This window comes from Oryza sativa, chromosome 11 (genome assembly GCF_034140825.1).
Source record: "Oryza sativa Japonica Group chromosome 11, ASM3414082v1".
NCBI lineage: Eukaryota > Viridiplantae > Streptophyta > Magnoliopsida > Poales > Poaceae > Oryza > Oryza sativa.
The window spans coordinates 16290586-16296947 of NC_089045.1; the positions used below are offsets into that span (position 1 = coordinate 16290586).

The window sequence follows — 6362 nt, forward strand, 5'->3', positions numbered from 1 at the left end:
GCCAGTAGTGGAGGAGAGGGAAGGGGAGGGGAACCGGTGGTGGAGGCATGGTGAAGGAGGAGACTACCAAGACTTAGTCGCTGCGAGCTCCGCTGGATCGATCGGGTCCTGATTTTAGTAACGCCCCCACACTATAACCCCACTTTCTAGACAGACGACTTTAGACCCCGCCAGCAAAAATTAATTTTTATAGGCACGGTCTAAAGAGTTTCCACCTGCGAAAATATGAGGTATTTTCATAGGCAAACCTCTTCAAACCTCGCCTGTAAAAGTCAATTTTTCATAGGTGGAGCCAAAGATATGAGGCCTCTTGGTATTTTCAAACGGTAAAAGTGAAAATATTTTGTCTGCTTGAAAAAATAAAACACAGTGTTAGGAAAATGCTTTATATATTGGCCGATCGGCCTTATGGTCTAATATATTTATTTTCATTTTGTTAGTTACAAAATCAAACTAACTAGCATAACATGAACCTAATTGATAGGACCTATACTAGAGCTAAATATATCTTTCGAGGCTTCGTGTGTCACAACAAAAACAAATCCACATCCAAATATGTAAAATGAAAAATACAGGCAAGACAAATTTTCATAAGATGGAACATAGTGGCAAACTGTGGCTAGACCTTATGCCATGGGGGATGGCATCGTTGGGTGACTCAGGGATCGGTGCTGGTTGTCAAGGAGTGTTGGTGGCTAGGGGTCAATTAATGCTAAGGTGGCACATGCCAACAGGGTCATGTGAAGACTAGGGCTCAGGAAGCAGTGATGTGCAGACAATCACTAGCGACGAGTGTTAGGGTTACGGATAAGGTATACCCTCTACCCTTGGATGTATGTTGTATACCGATACGGTATACCTGCACATATACGGATGTTTCCTGTACATGTTAAGGAAATCCATCATGTAACAGAAACGGAGTCCACGGATGGAAGGAGTCCTACTCAGATAGAACTGAGTCGTTACTATATCGTGTGGAGTCCGATATCTCCGAGTTCTAGTTGGAGATCGACTGACCCGCGGTATAAAAGGGACCCCCCGGGAGGACCAAAGGGATCGAATCTCACCGCCAACACAACCACCACAGCCTACGAAGTCGGAGCCTACAGGAGCTAAGTCGCCGGGTGATCTAGTCGAACCAACTCGACTACGGTCTTGTCGGTATCATTGAGTTCTACTATTCCCTTTGTAATCTGTGGTTTCCATCATATAATCCCATACCAACTGGATTAGGGCTATTACCTATCAAGGGGCCTGAACCAATATAATCCTTGTCTTTGTGGTTTCCATCATATAATCCCATACCAACTGGATTAGGGCTATTACCTATCAAGGGGCCCGAACCAGTATAATCCTTGTCTTTTATTTGCTTGATGTCGTATTACGTAGATTCTCGTACCAATGTACCCCAATACCCTCTATATCCGGTCTACGGGTATCCCCCGTCGATAGTGGCGCGCCAGGTAGGGGGCTTTGGTACTCAAGTGTCATCAAGCTTCGTCGACAACAGCGTCAACCCCAGCATCAACCAAGGAGTTTCTACTTCAACAATGCTGGTATGGACTTAGGTCGGCAAACTCGTCTTCCTGGTTTACACCACGGTGTCGATCTCGACTGGTCCATCAATGACCGGAAGCGAGAACACCGTGGTTACAACCCTGGACGGCTCCATGTCGAAGAATCCTCCCTCAGAAGTGGAGAACGGAACATCGTGTCGTAGGCTCTCCGGACCTTCCATTATAATTGAGAGATGAAATGTATAATTCAAGTCATCAAACAAGTATAATGAAATATCCGACGCCTCGAGAGAGGAATATTGGAGACATTGCCGAGCCTTTAGCCTGCCAGTCAACTTCAGCCTGAGATGTGCCCGTCAAACCACTCGAAGGCGGTGACCAGATGTGTTACACATTCAGGAGACTTGACAACAATGGCTAAAGATCTACAACATCTCAAATATTCTTAACTCATACTCATGTGAATCTAGTTCCCAGGATGTGCACTAGATTCACACTTTCATCTCAAGCATGATTATACATAGCAAACACAAATAACATGAAAGCGATTATAAACTACATCTACTTTAGTTACATTGGCCAACTGACCAAATAAATATATAGAACAGCGGAAGCTTGTCTACTCAATCCACAAGCACATCGACTAGGGGTTTACCCCATTAAGTTCAAGTCCTAGAAGAAGTAGTCGATTACCCGCATCACTCAAAGACTAAATCTAAAACCTGCAAGCAAAAGGTTAATTCAATAGCAAGAGTCAGTACATTATTAGAAATAATGTACTGGCAAGCACCAAGACAAGCCTAAGACCCTACTTGCAAGGCATATAATCAAGGAAGGCATAATATGGTTCTTTTTAGCATAAAGCAAGTTTTATTTGCATAAAACATTTCTAAATCAGGTTTACTTTCAAATAAAATTTCAGCAAGCTAGTATTTGACATATTGGGCATCAAGGTAGGCATTAATCATGTATAAATATGCACCTCATTGCCTTCCATGGCAGCAAGGAGATCATTCTCAAATCTCATCACAATTTGAAGGTAAATTTCAGCATTTAGAAGAATAAACACAAGTCTATACTCAATACATATCCACACGCCGCTCATGACCGCGAGCACGGCTAATCGATTAGTTTTAACTCTGCAGAGTTTGTACACTTTACCCACATGATACGAAATAATAATCATGCAAGAGCATGTCACGCGATACATAAGTACCCGATTTATTACCTGCAACAAAGCTTTTCCAAAATTCATGATTTAGCCCTACACCAGCACGATACGTGTTACTCCATCCTAAGCCATACATGTTATATGACCTAGAACCGTTAAGTGGCGGGCCCACGCCTTAAACTTAACGCCGTGGTGGCGGACACAACGGGAACCCACCACGTGGCACAATACCGTTGTATTGGACACGCTTAGTCACCTAAACTACCACTTCGGGGTAAATAGGAAGCTCCTCTGAATTATACGAACTCATACACACCGGCCTACCAGAATGTAAGGCTAAACCATAAATAATTTACTAAGCTTGGGCTATCCCATACTAGCACATGTGGTTGCACTGTATACGAAATGAACTGACATTGAGTGAAGTCCTTAGGTCGGTTTGGGCACACTCTCCCCCTATCGGTACACAACTAATCACCATATGTGCACCACTTGAGGCTCAAACCTAAAATCCATGTTTTCCATCATTTTATTTATCAAAATCACAAGTATTAAAGTTCTGTCCAGATTATTTCAAAATCAATTTTTCATATTTGTAATGAGCCCATAATGACAAGGAAGACCATTCTAAGCATGGCTAAGCATTATAGTAACCTAGTGACTCCAAAATTCATATATAAAGTGGTATAGTCATATTGTTCCTAAGGTTAGGAATGAGGGATATGGATATATGTGGGGTCAAGGTGAATGCAAACAATAGGAGTTTGTCTAACAAGTTTAACAAAATTTTAATTTATTAGTGTACAATCGACATGCAAGATTTGCAAACATTTTCAATAACCTCCAAAACATAGGTTCAAAGTGATCAAAGAGATGGAGGTGGGACTTGCCTTGAATCAGGAAAATGTCAGCACCTAAATCACTTCTTCACCGTTTAAGCAATCATCTATACAAAGTACACGTTATGCAATTAAACACCGAAATATGCGAAAAATCCAAAATACTCTAAAATGGATGATTTGTGCACAGTGAATAGGTACTGGTCTAAAATTAATTTAGGTGAAAGAATTTCTATTTTATCTCATTTTATTTGGGAGTTATGAATTTTAGAAGTTTCGTCGGTATAGTGTAGGATTTACTTAGTTACTGTTGTGAAATGCTGTTGTAAGGTAATTCTTATTAAGTTTATGTTTGCTGGGGTGAAGATATGTGTTTTCTAACACTAACACATTTGGTTTCATAATTTTTAGAGTTAATATGAATTCTTTTTGTATTTTACAAGTTATAACGTGTTATAGGTGTATAGTGTTCTATAGGTTCATGGCTTTAGAGGTTTAGGTCTAGAACTTGCCTCATCTAGCTAGTGATGTATAAAATGAATATTTTAGTTAACTAATCTAACCTTAGTTCATAGGCTTATGGTCTTTATTATCATGGTTCATATTTTATAAACTAGGGGAGCTCTAGTCCATGTTAGCAATTTATTATATCAACCTAGAAATTATTATATGAGCTAAGTGCCTTAAGTTTTGGTGGATGGGAATGGAACTATGCATTCACTGGTCTAACAAGTTTTATTTGAGTTTCATTATAGCTAGAGTGTATTTCTATATACATTTATATATATACATATTGCTCAATCGATACTATGTGATTAGCACCTATCCTATAAATTTAAAGTTTAGAGCTATAACCTGTACAGAAGGTTCCATATTTTATTTTACTATGTTGAAGCCCACTGTTTGCTGGTTCTATAGATATTTGGTTCACTTCATTTAGACTAAAGATGAATTTTCTACAAATTTTACAATTTAAGGTTGCTCTATGATGGTTATTACTTACATAAGTATTTAGAGGCTTTTATCATACAGTAAGTATATAATTTTATTTTATAATTTGGAAGTATATGTTTTGGTGATTCTACAGAACTTGGGTTTACTAAAAAAAGATCTAAGATGAATTTTATATGAACTTCTAAAATTCAGCTTATCTAAAACTAGTCATTTAAAGGTAATAGTTTTAGAGGCATTTGATGTATAGTATGTATACTATTTCATTTTGCTTTATAGGAGAACATAAGTTGGTGGATCTGTAGAAATTGAGTTTGCTCCAAAATGAGTTGAAATGAATTTTGTATGCATTTTATAAATTTTGTGCGTGCTTTATGTGTGATTTAACTTGGATAAATTTTAGAGGCTAAATTTGTACTGTGAGTGCAAGTTTTTATTCCATAACATCAAAGTTCCCAATTTGGTGAGTTCACAGAAATTTGAATCATCTTAAAATGAGCTATATTTAATTTTATATGGATTTTTACAAGTTTTAGTTACTGTTCTTTTATAATTTCAGATTTTGTTTCCAAGGGGTGCACTGTCAGTCTCAGGCCAATATGCAAAAAGGCTCCTATAGTTTCAGGAAATCAACCCGCAGTCCTATGACTGTTCTGTGTGTCTTGAGCTTTTGCATAAAGAGCCCTACATTAACCTAAATTCTTGTGACGAGGTCCCTGGTTCGAGCTGAAGCAGATCAAGCCATGGCTGAGCTCGATCTCAAGCTTGCCAGCGGCAAACGGTGGCTCGTTTGAGGGTGCGACCAAAAGACAAAATGAAGATCATGCTATTGCGATTCCATTCCTCTTCTTTTCTTGGTCAGTGGACATCGGAGTAACGCCGGCGGCGAGTCCGAGCGGCGGCTGTGCTTAGGCTGCTACTGCATGTTGAGTTGGTGCTCAATTCTAAGTGAATGAAATGCATGAATGCAATCCTATGGGCTCAAGGGTGCTCACCGAACCTTGAACGAGGCGCCGGAAAGTCTGGACAGCGGCAGCGGAGAAGAAGATGGTCCGGCGACGGTGTAGAGCTCCGGGAAGACGGCAACGGCTCGATCCACTCATCGAATTGACATGCATGTGTTTCATGGGGTTAGTGAGGTCCCAGGGATGGTGTATACGCGAAGAATCGGACAATGGCTCACCGGAGGAGGCGGAATCGACAATGGCGACGGCGACCGGAGGTGGAGAAGACGGTGGACGATCTCCACACTCGTAGCACCATTCTTCAAGATTCTTGAGGGGAAATGGAGAGGAGGTTGAGGTGAAGCTGGTGGCGTGGTGGCTCGCTCCGGCTTGATCTAGATTGATGGCAACGGCGACGATGTTGCTGCGGCGGTGCGCAGAGCGCGCTCCAGAGCTCCGGTGTGCATGGCAGCGTTCCCGCCGATTGGCTGCACCAGAGAGGATGAAATCAAAAGGAGAAATATTCGGCATGGTGAGGAGAGTATGGAACGCAAGAGAAGAGGAAACGACCGCGGCTCATCAACGATTGCGGCCATCGTCTTCTTCGCAGCCGGCGATGGAGAACCAGTGGAGAAGAGCAGCGAGGATGCTCTCCCTCGGATGGATCGGCACTGGAATGGTGGGTGAAGAGTGGCGACGCGTCTGGGAGAGGCAGAAATGGAGCTCGGCGTTTTTAGGGCGTCGACACGTCGTGGCCACGCGTCGTGCGGCGTCCAGAGCCGGTCGGCGCTCGATCTCTCCCTCTCAGTGTTTCTCGGTCGGCTAGGGAAGTTGCACAGAGGAAGGGCAAGCCGGAGGGACTGACAAGGGGGGCCCAGGTCGAAGTAAACTAGGTGGAAGAGAGATGTGTAGGCAGAAACATGGGTGAGCTTGGTTTTTG

General features: G+C 42.0%; 1 long non-coding RNA gene across 2 annotated transcripts; it reads right to left on the reverse strand.

The window, feature by feature from the left end:
• Positions 1-2051: 2051 nt before the first annotated feature.
• LOC107279315 (uncharacterized) lies at positions 2052-6126 on the reverse strand. Of its 2 annotated transcripts, none has more exons than XR_010737655.1 (3): positions 5479-6126; positions 3579-3634; positions 2052-2239 (listed from the first exon to the last, which is right to left on the reverse strand). It is a non-coding gene; the product is annotated as an uncharacterized lncRNA (long non-coding RNA). The 2 variants fall into 2 exon arrangements; XR_010737656.1 differs by having other exon boundaries at positions 5474-6126.
• Positions 6127-6362: the final 236 nt, after the last annotated feature.